The sequence below is a fragment of the Balaenoptera physalus genome (assembly GCF_965194825.1).
Source record: "Balaenoptera physalus genome assembly, chromosome: 3".
Lineage (NCBI taxonomy): Eukaryota > Metazoa > Chordata > Mammalia > Artiodactyla > Balaenopteridae > Balaenoptera > Balaenoptera physalus.
The window spans coordinates 161,314,929-161,334,310 of NC_138890.1; the positions used below are offsets into that span (position 1 = coordinate 161,314,929).

General features: G+C 35.9%; 1 pseudogene across 1 annotated transcript; it reads right to left on the minus strand.

Moving 5' to 3' along the window:
- Positions 1 to 160: 160 nt before the first annotated feature.
- On the minus strand, positions 161 to 18,568 carry LOC309656846 (poly(A) polymerase alpha pseudogene; annotated as a pseudogene). The gene has a single exon. The product of its transcript is annotated as a poly(A) polymerase alpha pseudogene (transcript).
- Positions 18,569 to 19,382: the final 814 nt, after the last annotated feature.

Consider the following 19,382-nt stretch of genomic DNA (forward strand, 5'->3'; position numbering starts at 1 on the left):
ATAGTTTATGTACAATGTTTCAGGTGTACAGCTAAGTGATTCAGTTATACACACACACATATTTTTTTTTCATAGTCTTTTCCATTGCAGGTTATTACAAGGTATTGAATATAGTTCCCCATGCTATACAGTAGGTCTTTGTGACGCCTGTGGTGGGGGCCTGTCCCATAGCACTCATCAGGCCAGTATCTCACAGTATCAAAAATCATGGGGGTTCCAGACATCTTCACTGATGTATTTTACCTTTTCTTTTTCGCAACTACCTTCTCTTCTCTTAAATCCCAGCCCTCTCCACAGAAAAAGACCGTCTCCTGTGTTCAGGCATCTCAAACATTAATACTTCTAGCTGGAACCTACTCTGATCTGCATTACAATAGGAAATGGAATCTTTTCTCCTTGAAACCACAGTACGGGGTGGGTGACCATCCCTGACAGGTGCTCATCTTCCTCCCAGTGTGCCTGGGCTGTGTGCATGGTCATTCAAATGGAGAGACAGGGGGGTGTGGACTGTGTGGAAAGCCACTCATGTTAGCCCGGGTGATGCAAAAAAGTTCTTAGTCTTCCTCAGTCAGGGGCCTTGGAGGGCACTGACATACAAAACTGCACCAAACCGGGCAAAAAGTTACGCTATTTCTATGCCCATGTTACCACTCTTGAGAAAGAAAATAAGACTGAGGAAAAGTAGTTGAGAAACTTCTAATGTATAATGTGAGAAGAAGTGAGTTTTAGAACAGTGGATGATTAAGAAATCTAACACTGTTAATGCTTTGAAGGAGAGAGAGGAAACAGAACCAAAAATGATTGGAATCACATGATAATTGTCAAATGAAATGCATTTGTTCAAAAATGTTTATTTTAATATATGATAATAATGCTCAGAGGAGAGAGTCCAGGTGTTTCTGTCCCACTTACCTTAGTTGCTCTCTTGACTCCTGTTACTTCTTATTCTTCTCAGCTACACTATTTTCTTTCTTTTCTTCCTTCCTTCTCTGTCTCCCATGGACTCAGCCAAGAGCCTCACTGGTGCTTTCTCTCAATGACATGTTTCTCCTTCTAATGTCAATATGTTACTGCTCTTTGTATTAATACATCGCCTAAATCATTAATGGTGGCAGTCTACACTCTACATTCTAGATGGAACGTATGTGGGTTATGGGCTAGAAGGCTGACAAGTTAAGTCACTTGACTTCTTTTTTTTCAATCAATTTTATTTTAACATAATCTAAACACATACCATTTAGAAAATATGAAGAAAAATTTACGTACAAGTGTTGATGCTATTGCATTTGGATAAAGCTGACAAGTTCTTGCTACTAGCATAGCCCAGGAAACACCATGGAGGAAGACCAATATATTGGAATAGATGTTGTGGTGTTTGGCCCACAGTTTGATAGCTTGCAGGATTAACCTGAAGTTGTCAATGTTTGGTACTCGATGTAAAATTTCATTGGTTACCCTGCATCTTATATGTAAATTTTTAAGCAGACTATCATCTCTAAAGTCCAGGTGTTCTGGAATAGGCTGCAAGTGCTAATCTTGCAAACAAAGTAACAATCTCTATCCTAGAACACAGTTTGATAACTGGTACAAATGCTTCTCTAACAGCTCTTAAATCGATTTCTTCCTGTAATTTCAATTCATCATAGAATGAGGTGAAAAAGTCACTTCGATCACCATGTCTTGGTGCAACACACAACACATCAAGATCGGCACCTTTTTTATGTACTCCTAATTTATAAGTTCCAAATGTAAAAATTTTTCCTCCAACATTTTCAATTACAGATTGTGGAAGATTCTTGCTTTCACTGATTTCTTGTATCCACTCTTTTACCACGTTATTTAATTTTCCCAAAATTTAAATCCTGTGCTGCAATTCCTCTTCCTCTTCAGAAACCCCAAAGGGCTTCAGTCTTAATTAGTTTCTGTGTAAGTAGGCAGTCAGTCTCCTTGGGGGCTGCTAAGCTGATGGGAGAGGTAATGTCCTAGTGCTTCTGCGGCTGCTGTGTTTGTTGTGATCCCTGCATTGAAACTGTCCTGGAAACTCTACCACCTCCCAACCCTGCCACCACCCTGGGCATGATCCACTGAGGCAGGAGGGAGGCAAGGGTCTGTCTCAGCCCTGGGTCCAACACCAATATCACTTGACTTCTTGACTAAACATGGCGATAAGCCATGTGAGCCTATACTTAGAAAGGTTTTACAGCAAGGAATCTTAGTATTTAAAGGGAATAAAAGAGTAAAAGTCATAATCATATACCTTCACAGGAATTTACAGTTAATTAGGAAAACCTTACATTAAATAATATTCAAATTCCAACCGATGTTTGTGTTGGACGTACAGTGAACAATAAAGAAGGTTCCCACTCTACCCTCATTATAAACACATTTGAGGAAGATTTTTCTCATGGTTCTGACAGAGCTGGAGACATTCTCTTCTTAGTTTGAACTATATAGAGTAGTTAGATACTAAAGGACCAAATGAGGTCGGTCTCAATCTTCTCAATAATAAACAATTTTTGAAAATTTAATGGTAAGTTATAAACCATGGTATAACAAAATTTTTTAGAGAACAGATTACTTCTAACATTTAATCATATAACGTTTTACTTTAAAAACAGGATAAATAGATTATTTTAGTTTAGGAACAAATGCATCAAGGGTGCTGCTGCTGATGAGATGCTGCTCCTTTTCTAGGCATTCTCTTCTGCCCGTGATTTTACACTGATTAAATTTAAACACATCCTGTTCCACCAGTTGTAAGATCTAATTTTTCCTTTAGTCCTCTGAGTATAGAGAGATTTAACTCTTTTGTTTAACATTATTCACTTACAAAATAAAAATTCACATGGTAATTTGGCTGGACTATTCTAACTTTTTAAAGTAACTCCGTTTAAGAATATACCTTATGCTTAAACACTTTTTGACATTGTCCAGATTTTCCTGCTAAAGTTCTTCTTTTGTTCCCATTTTACTTCTCATTTTTTAAAGTAGATCTCATTTCATGTTTGTAGACGCCATACTTTTTTAAACAAAATCTTCAGTGAAGCCATTATTCCCCACTTTTATCTACAAATATTTTTAATATCACTCTAAGAGAATTCACCTGCAAGCAGTGACAGTTTTACTTCTTATTCTCCAGTTTGTATTCCTTTTATTTTTCTACTTTGTCGGTAACTTATACAAAGACAGTTGGTATCAGAAAAGACCCTTGAAAATCCTCTGGATGAGAGTTTACTCCTGAATTACTAACAAGCAGAAGAGCAATGAGGATCTCAGTGAAAGAAGGACGTGTGTGGGGATAGCTCTGGCTTTCAGTGGCATCAGAACTATTGTAGTTTTCACCTGTGCCCAAGTAGGATCACCTAAGTAGGAAAGTGAACCACTGTGATGTCCATTTGCTGCTCACTTGACCAGTATGGGAGAAATAAGTATAAAGATGGCAGACTTGTTTGGTTAACTGATTGAAAGTCTTAAAAATAAATATGCCAGGCTAAGACCAGCACAATTTAACTAAATGAGAAAGACATAAGATCTCTAAGGTAACTTTGAAACAGTTCCTCATCTTCTAGAGCTACAGAGAAGTCTGTGCTAAAATCAGGTCCAGGTTCAGAATATAAAGGTGGCCGACCTGTAAAGTTTTGATGGATCTCTTGTGTCAAAGTCAGGGTGCTCTGGAAAAGAAATTAGTGAGACAAACCTGGAATGGGGAATATGGATGACAAACCTGAGAATCTTAAACTTCAAGTATCCCTTGAACACTCAAGAGAGTGTTCCAAATATGCACATTTAAGTTCAAGGAACTGAATATTTTTGCCCTTTGGGGGATTAAGGTCTAAATACACCTAATGGGAAGTAATCAGCCCAGGGGATAAAGCTGAGGGTAATCTAGAACATGTGATGGAGAAGGAAGATGAGAGATATTAATTATAGCCTGTAATCAGCTGTAATGATGGGGTACAGAGCTTGCTGAGTGTCATTCAGTTATTGTATATGGTATCACTTTGAAGGGAATGCTGTGGTTCATTGAACTTTTACTTCCACTCTTGTAAAATAAGTGAAGACCTCTTATGCTCACAAAAATGGTGTCCATGTATCGCATCATGGCAGCTTACTGTAATCAAGGAAATGAGTGGAACCTAGTGGTTCGGGGGGTAAACTGCATCAGACACCTCAAATACAGCATTTCATATCTACTTTGCCTCACCTGTCTCTTTCTCCAGCTGCACTTATTAGCTCTTGGTGGACACAGGTACCACCTGACTGCACCTGACTTCATGCCAGTTCAGCACGCCTCTCAACGGACTTCTTAGATGATACTCTTGATTCCATTATGGGAACCCCTATGTATCCACTCATGCTACCTGGGAGGATGGAGGAGTTGAAAGCAAAAGATATGTCTTTTACCAATGGAGGAGCAGAACCAGTGGATAAATACGCCTCCCTTTCCTCCCCATGATTGGTGTTCCTGAGATGTATTTTATATGGCTAATACAGTACGTTCCTGTGGTTCAGACAATTGCTCATTTATAGGGCATCCACTTTGATCAAGCTTTCTTTTATTGGGCCACCCTCCTTTCATCCTGAGGTTCCCTCCTCATGTTCTCCGGGATTATATGATAGTGAGGTAATGGCAACAAAGATCTCTGCCTCAGATTTCATTTTCAGGGAAACTCAGATCAAGATATCATTCAATAAATACGATTAAATAAATTACTTTAAATGAACAAATCATACCTATTTAGTGTATAGAGAATACACTAAAACTAAATTTGGCTATTTTTTTTTCTTTGTTTATAATTTAGTTTTTGTAAGAAACTCTGATGTTTCTCAGATTTTCTTATATGCTGCTCCCTTCTCTGAGGGGCAGTTTGGGAATAGCTGCAATAATTTATTCAAATGATTTCATCTAAAAAGTATGCAAAATATTTTATAATTATGATTATAATGTAATTTCTGTAATAGGAGGAAAACATCAGAAACAGATGTATAGAGAGTCAAGGTAAATAATTTAAATAAGGTATGATACATATAAAGGATGGAATATTATGCAATAATTAAAATGTACATTCTGGAAGCATATGTAAATGTCTGTAATGTGATCCTAGGGAAAAGTCTGTTAAAACCTGAATATAGTGTGTGACTTTCATTTTAGAAATATACCAAAATATTAATATATTATTAATAATTATTATAGGCATCTATGATTTTGTAGAATATTTTTTATTTTGGATATCATTTTTATGTTTTTAAATTTCATATAATTAAATTATTACTTCTAAATTAGATAAGTAAATACCTTATTACCATAAATAATCTGATTCTGATTTTTGCAATATTTTAACCTTTTAATATTTCAGCATCTTTTTTCATGGTAAATGATCACAGTAAATGAATGTTCACATCTTTCTCCCCCCAAGTGCTCTCCAAATACTTTTTTCTCTTCTCAAATAATGTTCAAAATAGACTGCATCATAGAAATTCAAACACATTGGTAACTAGTCTTATTAACATTTCCAGAATCCATAATGGAAGGCAAGTGATATATTTTAAGAATACAACTAGTTGCATATTCTAGAAATATTATCAATGCTAATATTATTAAAATATAAGAAATAATATCAAGACTGGTATTATATTTACTTTTCCTAGATAAATTTGCATAACGAAATCTAAAGTTATACTCAAATGTTATGAGCAAGCATTCTAATGACTCCTAATTTAATACACACATCTGCCAGACTACTCCTTAATTTCCCACTGATGTCTCTTCTGAGATGTCAGATCTCAGGTGTATGGTTCCTTTCCCCAAATCGCTCCCACAACCCCCAGTATTTCCTGCCTCTTTGATAACAAGTTTCTATATCCAGCTGCTTTCTACCTAGAACCTGAAATTCATTCTTGTTTCCTCCATCTCTTCAACCATTCTAAGACCCATATCTAATACAGCAAAAAATACCTTTGACTTAAAACTCCAAAATATATTTTGAAATAGTTTTCTTATGGTCAGTTCCACTTTTACCAGCTAAGAACACAGCTCCAGCTCTTACTTTGCTAAAAACATAGTGAAAAGAGTCCCACAATATTCTTCCCCTTCTTAAGAGTAGTAATATTGGTCTCTTTGAAAGAGAAATCCTATGTTATTAGCCCTTTGATAAAAGAAGAGAACAAAACCATGATCAAATGTGCCCCCATTGTATCGAAGATAACTCAGGTGTGTCAAACTCCTTGTGCTACATGGCTTTCCCATCTCTCAGTGAACTGATCCCTGCCTACCTCTCATGTCTCCTCATCTTCCTCTTCTTCTCTGTCCTAGTCTTCCATCTTCCACATCATGCTCAATTCTTGATCAACATAAAATGTGAGAGCTTAAGGGACTCTTCCCCCCAAATTCACCCATCTGGCCCCTTCTCATTAGTCATGTCCCTGCTTAGAGATCATTTCTTAACTAGGTGTTCTCTACCCTGACCACCTATTTAAGAAGCTTTCCTTTAAAAGTTACTCTCTGTAATGTTTCTGTATTGTATTCTTTGTACCACACATCACAAACTATTAACACCCTATTTTTCAATTTAAGTTGGTTAATTTCTCTCCACTAGAAGATAGGCTCCAGCAGAGCAAGAGTTTCTGTCTTTCATCACTTTTGTATTCACCTAAGAGGATTTCTGGCAGAGAAGAGAAAGAGTGAACCTAAAATAAAACAGCAACTTCCCCTTCTCCTCCTCCCCACCTCCTTCCCCTTGTCCCTTTCTTCCTTAAGTCTGTCACAGTTGCAATATAAAGCTCATGATGTAAATTTAGTCGAATTCAGAAAGTCACTTGATATCTGAACAGCTAATCTCATTACAAATAAGAGCATCACTCCTGTCTGAAATAACTTTATTTTTTTAAAATTCTACCTTGGGTTTAATTATGTGGAATGGAAGCCAGGTAAACCTTCAAAGCCAAGGTCACTATTATGATCCTTCGTGAAGGTGGTAGAAAAACCAGAGATTGATATTGGAAAGAGATTGTTGTAAAATGGCCTCAGAATTTCCAAAGAACCTCTACTCTGCTTTCACAGGAATATTTATCAAGGCTCCCAAACTCGTTTGTCACCTACATCAAGTAAAGGGCATTGGAAAGTGCTAGCCATGCCTTCCGTCCACTCCCTTCCTCAGTGTATCAAGCATTTGGCCTTGTTGGTTCTTCGTCTTCATGATATGAGAAACAATGCCATACAGCCATTCAAAGTGGGATTGAATATCATGAGATGCTAGGAGACAACTTTGCAGTAAATCAGATGTAGTGCTGTCCAGGGGAAAAGAGAAAAAATGAGGTACTTCTTTGATTTGCTGGAATCACATGTATAAAACACGTAAACTAGGTTAAAGAAGATCACTTAATTACCATGTCTTCTACATGGCTATGACCATGTAGAAAGGCTGCTTCAGCACATTCCTGAGTTTCTGCTCTCTAAGAACATATCTATATGACTTTAGCTACCAAGGATAAATTCCAGTGGTAGAGATAAAGTCAGTTTGCAGAAATTATGATGATTGCATTCAACTGTGCTTGCTAGCGTCTCTCTCTTTCTCAGTTAATAAGAAAACCGTAATTAATAGCCCTTTAAAGCTTTTTGACACATTATTTCTGGAAATGCCATGGTCAACAGCAACTAAAGTCAGAGAGAACATTTGTTGTTGCTTCCTGAAGCTCCGGCAATAAGAGAGTTAACTACTGACAACTGATTTGAAAACCAATATTATCAGGTGCTCAAACACCTAATGATATGGAAATATTTACCTTTTATGCAAATATCTCAAAGAGACAAACCAACTGAAGAAGTTACCAGATTGGGCACTGGTTGATATTTCAATACTGCCTACTTGTTTAACAAAACCTTAAACACTGTTATCTTTTTCTCAAAGACTTTTGAAGGTCAGCTCCCTGATCAAGGATGAATGTTAAGACTAGTACCATTAAAAACATGTTCCTGAGAATACATAGCCAGAAGACCAGACAGTGTATGTTCTAACCTCAGCTTTCTATGTAAGCTCACATGTTACAATGTAAATATTCTTACCAACCTGATTACTGTTTTTCTGATTTAGTTGTAGAGATTTGATATTTTATTAATCCATTGAAAGGAAAAAAAGTCCACATAGTTTCCCAGTGGGGCTATGAGGGCTGCAACATTTTCTTTGGAATGTCAAATGATTGAAATAGACATCCTCATTGCAAGTAATAATAATAGAATATTACTGCTATGTATCCAGTACAATTATCACTGTATATATATATATACATACACACACACACACATATATATATATATATACACCCATCTAAAAACCACATTTAAATGGTAAGGATTCTATATAAGTATGTATATACATATGATATTATAAAAGTGTATAGATAGATGATAGATGATTGATACAGAAGAAACCATAAAATATCAGTTTACCAGAAATGTTTTGGAATTCCCCAAGCACAAAAGGAATTGATATTAAATTCTTTCATTTGCTGAAAAATGCCAGGAAACTCTTCTAGCAATTTAGCACTATCCACCACTCCCCTGTGTTCTCATTTTCCTCCTTACCAGCTTACACTCTATGCTGAATCTTAAGGAGACCTACAATGACCCCAACTTCCTCTTTCCTTTTTTTCCCAATAATATGCAGTTGATAAAATCACAGTCTTGCTTAAATCTAACTGTCCAGGACTCCTGTTCAGCCTCTCAGCCCCAATGTACTTCAGGGCACTGCTGAAAGAATTACACACATCTGACAAGCTGTACTTTAAACGAACAATTCAGTCACATTGTTTGGAAGAACAGTGAACCTAGACTTTACAAAAATGTCAGTGTCATAAAAGAAAAAAGGAAAAGAGGCTGAGGAACTGATCTCTATTCAACGAGAATAGAGATACATGACAAATAAAAATAATGTGCAATCCTTGCTTGGATCCTGGATCAAACCATAAGCCATGCCTACAAAGTTCATTATTGGGATAGTTGGATAACTCTGAGTACAGACTGCATATTAGTTTGTAGTATTGTATAAATACTATAAATATGATATATTAACAAGTATTATATTATTTATTAGATAGTATTATAAATATTATATTCCTGAGGGTGGTCATTGTATTGTGGTTACTCAGAAGAAGTTTCCTTTAAAAATGTCAATAAATTGACAGAAGGAGCAGAGGGGGAAAAGTTGAATCCAGAATCCATGTAGAAGGGCACGGTTGAAGGACTGAACAGAGGCGTTCACTTAGAGCAAGAGAGAAAAGGGGGTGGTGAAATGAACATAAGAGTCACTAAGAGAAGGCCGACCTCCAGAACACCAGGGACAGCAAGGCCTGGCCTTTCCTATCTGGTTGGAGCAATGAGTCCAGGTGAGGCCTTGGCGACCATTGAAAGGGAAGGAACTTCCTGGAGAGCCAGCATGTACACTGAGGACATTGAACACGGGGGAGTTTGAGTGAGTACTCACAGATCGTTCATAGGTCTGCTTTCTACAATGAGAGCTCCTAGGGCAGTTAAGAAGCTCCCAGAATTTAGCTAAGTGGTTCTTAATACTTAAGGCTATTAATAATCTTGTTAGAAATGTTGACTCATAAATCTAGAATTGCCTAGGAACCTACATTTTAACCAGGAAAACAGATGATTTTTATGCAGGTAATAAAGTTTCTCATAAAGAAACTTAGATCTAATGTATGTTTTTCTATATGGTTTTGTGACTTATTATGGTTATATTTTTTTCCTGACGAGATTGAAAACATTCACCCTTATTTTGCATTTCCAGATGAGTTTTAGCACAATACTCGGGAGGTATGTCAAGCTGTATGGCTATTTACAATTACAACTCATCACCTATATATTATACTTAATATTACCCAAAGTATGTTTGTATAGAATGATGTTTTTCTGAAGCCAAACTGATAGCAACTCTGCCAGGTTGGTAGGGCAGGGGCCAACCTCATTTTCCTTATAAGAAAACAAATTATAGAAACTTTAAATAACATAGTTATAACTTCACTTACAATTTTTATGACAGAAAAAAATATATTGTTAAAACAAAACCACCTTATGTTACTGTGGCTTTATGTCTTAAATTACTGAATTCACACAAATCTTGGTTATTGGTTGACAGAATAAACACCTCCTGAGGGTAGGTGCTGCTATACCCCTAGCACCTAGAAGTATGCCCAGTGAAAACAAAAACTAAAGAGAAAGAATAAAAGTTAAAAAAAAAAAAAAAGAATGGTGAGGAAAGGAAGCACAGCTAAATGTATAATGGTGAAACTAAAATATTCCTAGAATTTTCTTCCTCAAGGGGGAAAAGATATGTAGTGTGCCTCCTGTGTTTAAGTGTAGCTTTATCTTCTTACCCAAAAGTCTTTTCCTAGCCTTTAAACCCTCTAGATGCATGTATACAATGGAATATTACTCAGCCATAAAAAGAAACGAAACTGAGTTATTTGTAGTGAGGTGGATGGACCTAGAGTCATACAGAGTGAAGTAAGTCAGAAAGAGAAAAACAAATGCCATATACTAACACATATATATGGAATCTAAAAAATAAAAAAAGGTTCTGAAGAATCTAGGGGCAGGACAGGAATAAAGACACAGATGTAGAGAACAGACTTGAGGACACGGGGAGGGGGAAGCGTAAACTGGGACGAAGTGAGAGAGTGGCATGGACTTATATACACTACCAAATGTAAAGTAAGTAGCTAATGGGAAGCAGCCGTATAGTACAGGGAGATCAGCTTGGTGCTTTGTGACCACCTAGAGGGGTGGGATAGGGAGGGTGGGAGGGAGACGCAAGGGGGAGGAGATATGAGGCTACATGCATGCATATAGCTGATTCACTTTGTTATACAGCAGAAACCAACACACTATTGTAAAGCATTGTAACATCCAATAAAGATGTTAAAAAAAAAACAAACAAAACTAGATACTTCTTTATTTTCCATTATACTCCATTGTGAAGTACTTTCCTTAGCCTGCAGTGAATTTGAATCAAAGTTCCATATGCTGTTCTGAAGAGCTTGTTTCTATAAAGTGTTAATTACAATTATGGGCGACCTTTTCAATTTTTGTTGCTGCTGTGTAGTAGAACAGGAGGCAGATCAGATAAGCGTGATTATGAGAGTGTGTGCATGTGAGTATACTTTATTGACCTTTATCCGTACCTTTGTATATGATTAGTATTTTACCTATGTCAAGATGTATTGTTAATATGTCAATGTATTTTATTCAAATGATTAATCAAAGTGAAATGTAATAGAAATATTTTAAGAATCTATTTATAGCTTTAGATCATTAACTCCAACTATTTTATGTGTAAAAGACAGTGTAAAGATATATGCTTGAAAATATGTATCTGCTTTGACAATCATCTTATGAAATAATCAATTGGATTATATAAGAATTTTTCAAACATTCTTTGGTGTATATGTGCGTGAGTGTGTGAATCAGTTTTCCCATTTGATCTTAAACAGGAGATATTTTATTGACATTCATTTGCTACTACATGGTCCCAAATTACCCTGAGTTCTTCCTTCCTTCCTGGAAAAATTTAGCAGGTTCTCCTCCATAGTAAAAGGAGTTATATTAACATCATTTTTTTTTTTTACAAAATATTTAAGAATCTTGAAAAACATTTACATAGGGTAGGAAAAGTGGCTTTGGGGATTTTGTTTCATTAAATTTATAATTCTTCTTAATCCACATAAACCAAATGTTTTGAAACTTCATGATTCAAAACTTTTTAAACAACTCCTATGAGTATTTTTCTCATGTAGAGTATAAATACTGGTACAGCAGATATTAAATGTGCAGTGCAATTGAATAAATTTGTTTTACCTGTAGAGTGTGTACCTGTAAATAGATTTCTAGTCATGCACTGAACTGAAGTTTAGGTTGGTGTGGCTAGGGAAAGAGAAGATAATTATGTAGACGTCTACAATAGAAGGTGGTGCATTGTATTTACTTCTACACTCTCTACAAAATCACAGGCTGCCCTCCCCACACTTATTCTGCAGTTAAAGAACTAGGAACTACCTGGCCTCAGTATTTGAATGATTCCCTTCACTTCAAATAACACAGGGAGACTCTTCCTTTTCAGGAGTAATCAGAGCCATTAGTCCCAAAGACCTGTCACTTAAGAAGAAAATTGCTAGTTTTAAATTAAAAGCTGTTTCTTACATGCAGGTCTGAATTGTAATAGTATCTTTGTGTAATTTTCATTGTTTCTGACAAAATAGAAATTTGCTGGTACAAAGGAGCCATGGTCATATATTCAATACATAGACTATTCTTCCAAAGGCTAATATCTAAGAAGCTAGAGGTAAAATGAGCTTTGTAAAAACATTAAATATAAGGTAAATTCCTGTATTGGCTGCTGTCTTTACATTGTACAACTGTTTAACAAGTTAAACACAGTTTAAAAGATGGAGAAGTGGAAGGGTGTTTCTTCTCCTCTGTGTCTCTCTCTGACACCAAGTAAAGCGAAATGACTATAAAACAGTTAAAATAATGTAGACTATTTGAATAACTAATATGAAATATGGAGGAAGGATGCCATTATTTAATATTTTCCTATCCTAATCTGCACAGAGTGTACCATATATGTTTAAGAGAAGAAAAAGGAGGGGGAATAATAACCAAAAAAAATGTAAGAAAAGTGTTTAGAGGAACCATTATTTCAAGAAGCAGAAAATATTAACAAGTACTTGACTTTTTCCAAATTGTGAAAAACTTAAAAATGAGCAAAAGTTTATTGAATGTTCTATACATTGTACCATTCTGAATGATCTCTCTTTTTCACTGTCTTTAAGCTATTTTAGAAATCTGTGGAAAAACTTCAGAGTGGTCTGAGATTTCACCAAAAATAATGAAAAATCACTGTCAAAAAAGAAAAAACAGTAAAAGAGAAGTTAGGAGAGAGATATAAATATAGAGAAATTATTAAATTCCAGAAGAAAACGACACCAGGTTCTCCAATAAAACTAAGAACTTGAGGATACAGGGCAGATGATAGTGGTGTCAGCCTAGATTTTTAATCTTTTGATCTCTCTGATTTCCCCACTAAAAACACAGTAAATAAGATAATTCCAAAAAAACAAAATAACTTATTGACAGATGACGGCATATAACCACCAAGCATCTGTGCAAAAGAAAGCAGACCTAAGCAAATGGTCCACTTATTCACCTATGAATGGGAAAATAACCGAAGGGCTAAGAGATACTCACTGGAAAGTGGGAGTGGCCAATTTAAGATCAGCCTCTGATAGGGTGAGGGGTTTTGCATACTGCAATCCAAGGGTGAGTACAAAGGAAACTTGGGGATGTAGTAAATTCAACAGCCAAACAAACTTTTTAAGACAATCCCATACTGTCAGAAAGACAGATAAAATACTGTCAACAGGAGCAGGGACTCTAAGGGCAAAGGAAATGGAACTTCCAGATGAAAATGAGGGAGTGGTAGAAAAGCATTCCCGCATTCCATTAAGCTATACTTTTGAGTATTGATGAAACCAACAGAAGAAACTCCAGCATTGCAAAATGAGTCTTTTCCTACCTGCTCCCCCCTCCCCCGCTGCAACATACTTCCTTCTAAAATTTGGGCATGCTAATTTCATGTCAAATAAACAACGGAAAAGGATTGTATTTAGAGAGTATACAGATTTTCTTTTGTTAGAGAAATGTAACTAAAACAAAATCTCCTCCCAAACCAGAAACCTCTCCGAAGGTAGAAGAGAAAGAAAATGATTTCATTATTAAATAAGCACTAAACTAGAATGTGATGCACATCACAGGCAATCCACTAAGAGACTGGAAAGGCAGGAGGAAATCTCACCCTTTATGTTGCCAAGCAGTTACAACTCATAATATAACGTCCCCAAGATGAGAAATAACTCCTCTTAAAGTAAAAGGACTTGACAGCACATTTTGTCACCGATAGGTCATCTTAGATTCACCTGGTAATCTGGGTTAGTTATCTGCATTGACTAATTAGCTTCATGCAGTGGAAAAAAATGGACAAAATATAGTATTGGGACTTGGAGTGAGGCTCGCACAGTAATTAGTCTTCTCCCCTCCCATAGGAACTGGGAAACTGAGGCTCTATCTCCCTTGAAGATTACATTTCAAAGAGATGGTTCCGGGTTTCCTGAAAAAGACATTTTTGGATTCTAAATCTGGCAAGACATTTATTTAGCTTTTTTTAAAGGTTTACGTACATTTCAAAGAGACAGAGAAAGAACTTTCTAAATCAAATGATCTGAGAAAATTGAGGGAGTCTCTTATGTTCAGCAGGGAGAATTAAGCCTTTTTTGTTTGTTTTCTTAGGTGTATACCTCCTATTCAATGTAACGATTATCTACTTTTAAAGAAGTGATGATAAACGGGTGTCATCTTGGATTATTTTTGTGTGTGTGAAAAATAAGTATGTTTTCCAAATCAAACAAAATTTTTTTTTTGCATTTCTTTTTAATTCCTAGCTTAACAGAATACTGCTGCATTGTTATTCCTGCTTCTGCATTCAATATGTAGCAAAATGTTACGGTTGAAGTATATGAAGAAACATATATGTGCTGTGTATGCTATATATCAGAATGGAACAGCACGTGGGGTTGCTATGGGCTTGGACCTTGGCAGATGTCACATTGGGTCCCCAGGTTCAGCGCCAGAAGGCCAGTTCAGGCCGCCTTCTGGCTCCGGGAAGATTATAGATTGGAAGCTCACGCATGCGCAGTTTACTCCCGCCTTCTGGCTTGAAGTGGTTGCTCTCGTGCACAGCCTGTAAGCCAGCGCCTGTCTTTCTGCACCTGGTCCAGCCTCTGGAGCGAGGCACCACCGCACTATGAATCTGGGGCAGGATTGGGGCGGGACAGGGCTTCCAAAGAACTGAGATAGATTTGTGTGATGGGTGGTGTGAGCCATGCTTTCTACGGGCTAGAGTCTGGGATGAGGCACCTCCAGTACCAAGGACACCCAGGCGTTTCTCATCCCAGGACTCCCTTGCCAGACCCAGTAGAACTTCTGAGATCCCATGAGATGGAGCTTCCTCTGGGAAAAGTGAAAAAAAAAAAAAAAAGAAAAAAAGATATATAATGGATAGTGAAGGTGGCTCTCCTGATTACTGAAGAAGAAAATAGCAGTTATTTGATCCAGAATAGATATTGGATCCAGCATAGGACTATGAGAAAGTAGGGTAGGTGTGTAGGTTTTCAGATAGGAGGAACTCGAAGGGAGAAACTTGTCTTGGTCTAGGAATTTGTGAGTGTCTGGCATGCCCCTCTAATTTTGTTCAAGTTCAAAAAAAATTAGTACTAATTACAATGTTGTAATACACTGTGCTTGATAGTTTCCCCAGGGTACTTGGACTGAGTGTCTGTGAGTGTATAGTTATGTGTGCCCAAATATAATTTTTATGCTCTGATGTAAAAACACACAGCAATTTGCACAATTTGAACACCTCTATGAGGAAGATGACATCATTGCAAAAGAAATAAAGGAAGCAAGTGTCCTAAAATTTTCAGGATGGAGCATGTAACTACCATTGACACCCACACTAGAAGTATTATTTATAGGTATAACTTGTTTACTTTGGAAACTGGGCAGTGTTTGTGGAATTGGATGTAGGGAAAATTATTTCAGAGACAGACAAGATGTGTTAACGATCATAATGTTTAACAGTAAAGTACTAAATATCTTAACTGTATAGCGATAAACATTTCCAAAAATCATCATTGAGAAATGACTTATCTTTCATTACTTATTGACTTCTGTGTGTGTATCTGTGCATATTTCACAGATTATAGTATACAGAAGGTTTTAGTTAGACTACTCTCAAACTCCATTAGTTTTATCTTTCTATTTAGCCAACATTTAATAAAAAGTCATAATTTACATAGTTAATTTGAAAATACCAACCCCCTCCAAGAAAATAAAAAAGCTATATGAAAAATAGAGGACATGTTTAATCCTATCTTCCAGATACAACCATTGTAAGTATGGTTGCTGTTTTCCCTTTTGGTCAAGTTCATATTCAGTGACAGGTGCATTTTATGAGAAATTGACTGATGCCAATTTTCATCAGTATATTATAAAATATCAATCACATCGCCAGGCATAAAATTCCAAGTAATGTGAATCCCCAGATTAAAATTTTGTCAAAAATTAATTAATTTTGAAGTTGTCAGGCTCAACAAATTGCAAAATGTTTTTATACTGCTGCCACATGATACCACTACTTAAGTTGAAATAGGGAAATATCTGACAGACTTTATTAAGATAAGGCTTGAAATATGAAAGGTTTAAACTGAGCCAAATATTCAGGCTTGCATCTCTCACAAAAGTGCCACATTCCTGAGTGTATTTCTGTCTCTTTGTTTACATATATAGACTATGAGGTCCCAGCGGAACCTCAGTCAAAACTCCCTGAAGCTTCCCTGAGACTTACCAGGTATTTAATTTGGGGGTGGGTGGGTGTAAAACATGTTTTTAAAACTGTGACTATTACCCAAATTACATGAAGAACATACATATTTAAGAAGGGTAGATATCATGAAGTGTTTACACAATACCTGTGAAATTCCACTTTTTTCCAGAAATTCTGCATTCTTATTATTTACCATTTATGCTGCGGAATATAGGGTGGTCTGTCCATTGAACTTGACTCAAGAGGTATAATAGAGTTATGATTTTGGGTGGCTCCATGGTCCACTGCTTATGCTACATTGGAGATAATAAACGGTCTCAAAACACCATTTATAAAAAACACCTGTTAGTGAGCAAAAAGCTTGACTATGGGTCCCTAGTAAACCCTTTAGGAAAAAAAAAAAGAGCTATACTTTGTTGCACTGTAATGCTTGGACATGTGACCAAATTCTTTCATTAACTGATGGCTGAAAGAACTATGATGTCTACATGTTGGGTAATACACACAAACCCTTGACGTGGGCTTGGTTTCTGTTTTCTGAATTATGTTCCCATTATTACGTTTAAATATATATATATGTTTACATTTGTATTTTATATATAGTATATGTCTATATTATGTTTTAAAGAAGCATATACAGGGAAGTATATTCTGGCTTAAAGGAGTAAGTCTTATTGAAATTTGACAAGATCCCGATCTGTTCTTTTCATTTAACATTATGTCATGAGCACTTTCTTTTGTCATTAAGTAATCTCTGACAACCTGATTTTTATGACTAACACTACTACTACTCCTACTACTATTACACCACTACTGCTAGTACTACTACTAGTATTAACACCACCACCACTACTACTACTACTAACTACCACCACCATTGCTGCTAGTACTACTACTGTACTACTACCTCTACCAGCAGCTGTGACAGTGAGTACTTTTCATTTTAGGACAAAGAGACCGAGGCATAAAAGGGATATGCAGTTTGGCAAGGTCATATATAAGTAGCAAATCCCAGATTTCAGTCCATGTTATTTTACCCCAGAACTCTCACTCACAACCACCTTAACAATGTCTCACAAATGACTTCATAAAATTCTACCTTAAAACTATACCATAATTCATTTGAATGAATATTTAAATGATTCCAAATTAAGTTTTTGTAAGTAATAATATAATTAATATATTGTGTATAGTTTTTTCATTGGAAATGAAACTAAGTTAATGCAGATTTGTATTCTAGCACTATTATAATTTTTATCTATTTTACGTTATACATGGTTTCTTTTAAAGCAGTAAATGCTTACCTTACGCTGAATGCTGTTTTTGATGAAAAACATGCAGGTGGCAGGTGGTTGTTTTAAATAATTTTATAATAATTATTAAAATAACACTGATTTCAGACAAAACAATTTAAATTAGATAAACATCTTACTGGAAAAACAGGAAATGTGGAGGCAAAATATTTCATAAAGAAAATGCAAGAGAAGAGCTAGAAATAAAATAGGTAAAAAATTCACATCCTTTTTACACACATTAGAGTTTTGAGACCACGTAGGTGATGAATAATTTTGTAACTTAGCAAAACACACCTTCTGACGTTGTTTCTTGATGTGTTAAAGGAGAATTTATTATTAGAAACAAGTTTTACACAGTGACTTTATTATGTCTGAACCCTCATTATTCAAAAGATAAAAGGGTATAAAAATGTTCAATCAAGTAGACCCCTTTGTTAAGAGTAAAAAGTATAACTGTAACTCCCCAGAATTTAATAATAATTTAACATTTTCTCTCTTCACATGTACACACGCAAAAAGCCAGAGATAATTTGTAAAAGCTAGCCTCACCACAGCTCATATGCTCTTTTGAATATTTTTTATTATTCACATATTCATTCATTTTGTGCGTGTTTCTCTTTCTCGGCTCCACCTTAATTGTTTTTCAGCCCTAATTCTTCTCTCTCCAATTTCTGCACATAATTCTTGTTTAATTTTATCATGCTAATTATGTTGATTTTTGAAGTTTCTTTGAATTCTTTCAAAACAGATGGAGCATAAATTAATATTTAGCCCTGATGGGGGTGTCATCAACCACTGTCTCAGTCCAGAAAGTCTCAAGAATGTTTAATTCTGCTTGCATCAGTTACATGTCATCAGTTACATGGCATCAGTTACATGTGCAGGTGGAGGTATGAATTAGCCATCACCAGTTTGTTAGTTTTTCAGAATACAAATCTCTTTTACTTGACAATAAAGTAACCCTGGGTTATTGTGTGAAAAATGGTAGGACAGGTATCCTTAACACTGTGGATACAGTTGATGAGTTACTGATGCCTAGAAAAGAAGCAGTAATGGAAGGAGCAGCTTTGAATTTTTGCAGGGGGTCTTGTAATAAAATTTGGGAGATTTATACGTGTTGCCTCTACCACCACTTGGCTCTCAGACTGTCAAATGCTAGACTCTACCTGATTATTTGCAATTCTTTTTTCTTTTGATAACGTCTTTTGTTTGCTCTCAGCCTCATATGCTCCTTACTATGTTGGTGGTAAATCCTCTACTTCATGTCTCAACTGCTATCGTTTTTTTTTTAATATTCTTCATGATAGTCATAGCTAATAAGAAGGATAGAAAATTGGCAAAAGCAACATGAAACAGTCTTTCAGAAGTTGGTTCTGAAATATTTTATTTACTTTTTTTCCATTCTTTTTTCTTACTGAGATATAATTGGCATACAACATTGTGGAAACTTAAGGTTACAACATGTTGATTTGATATACTTCTGCATTGCCATGTGATTACAAATGTAGCATTAACCAATACCTATGTCACATCGCATAATTATCATTTTTTTTGTGATGCAAACACTTAAGATCTAGTCTCCTAGTAACTTTCAAGTATATAATACAGAATCAACTGTAATCACAGTGTTGTGCATCAGATCACCAGA